This window comes from Colobus angolensis, unplaced genomic scaffold (assembly GCF_000951035.1).
Source record: "Colobus angolensis palliatus isolate OR3802 unplaced genomic scaffold, Cang.pa_1.0 Scaffold33, whole genome shotgun sequence".
NCBI lineage: Eukaryota > Metazoa > Chordata > Mammalia > Primates > Cercopithecidae > Colobus > Colobus angolensis.
Genome location: NW_012116599.1, coordinates 4,068,783 through 4,070,361, shown reverse-complemented (window position 1 = coordinate 4,070,361; position 1,579 = coordinate 4,068,783).

Genomic DNA, 1,579 nt, shown 5'->3' with positions numbered 1-1,579 from the left:
GAATATTTTCTAGAAAAACTTGGCAGCTTCCCTCCATGGTGTATCCTCAGACACTAGAGACACCCTAAAAAATCTAAATGCTTCAGTCTGGCATTTAGATGCCCTTGACAATCTGATACTAGAATGTATCTCCAGCCTCATTACCTTATTGTCCTCTATGTATATCTTGGGCTACAATAAATGCAGACTATGTAAAGATCCTTGAACATCAGTCTAATTAATCTAGAAAACTTACTGAATATATATATATATATATAAAATATCTTTGTTTTGTGCTTTTGTTGGTGCCATTTCCTCCTACAGAAGTTAATTTCTTCCACATTTTACCCACCCATTAAGGCTGTGGTAGATATGTCTTAAGAAATGTATCTGCCCAAACTCCCTTCCCTGGTAAATGCCATCCTTCACCTCAGTCCACTAGAGCTGCTAAAGAAATGGGCAGAGGTGACCATGTGTTGATCATGTGCTCCCTCTCCTACTTTCAGCTGAATTAATCATGTTGGGTGCATAGCTGACCCAAATTCAACCAATCAGATGCTACTCCTGGGAATCTGGAGAATAACAGAGTCAGTTCAACATGGAAAGCTTTGTGAAAGCTCATCTAGGGTCTGTTCACGGGTCAACACTATGTCAAACCAAAGTCATGGGCAAGACAAAGCTATGGATGATCAGAGACCAAGAGTAAGCAAAGAAAGTCAGTTTGCCAAACAGAAGAAAGCATACTTGCAAAATGATGCGTAGAAGAAGGATCATGCAGCCACGTAAAGAAAAAGCAATGATGATCCTCAGCAGCTCTTCAAGGTGCAGCTCCATTCCCAGCTGTGTCTCATTTACGTGAGTGCGCTATATCCTAAAAATAAACCTTTCAGTTGGAATTAATTTGAATGGATTTCCATCCCTTACAACCATTGAATTTTGCTTTTAAAAAAATACCCCTGCTCAGATGACAATTCTTCCATTACACTTTTCTGAATCGTCCCAGTTCAGATGATTCTTGCCTTGCTCTGCTATCTTGTCATGACCTATCTGCTTTCCTGTTCTCACTGCCTCCCCACCTAGCGGCTTAACCCCGCATCCTAAGCCCTGGGATAGATGTTTTACCCTCCAAGGACTAGGAGAAGGCCTAGTTCAATCGCCTAGCACTACTCTGATCAAAGTTAAAACAGATAGATTAGTTCCTTCCTATGACAAAAGTCCCACCTCCACCCTTACTTTGATAATTAGGTATGTGAGATCCTCCTAAATTGATCCTACCTTGACCTGACTGGTTATTTTCTGAAACCCCAGTTCTAAGGCCGGGGACTCTGGTGGGCCTCCCTAACCTAGTGAAGCTGCTGATGTTAGAGCAGTGGTTCTCAACCTGGAACGATTCTGCCCCTAGAGCACATTTCCACAAAGGTTTTTTGTTTATTTGTTTGTTTTGTTTTTTTATTATACTTTAAGTTCTAGGGCACGTGTGCACAATGTGCAGGTTTGTTACATATGTATACATGTGCCATGTTGGTGTGCTGCACCCATTAACTCGTCATTTACATGAGGTATATCTCCTAATGTTATCCCTCCCCCCTCCCCCCACCCC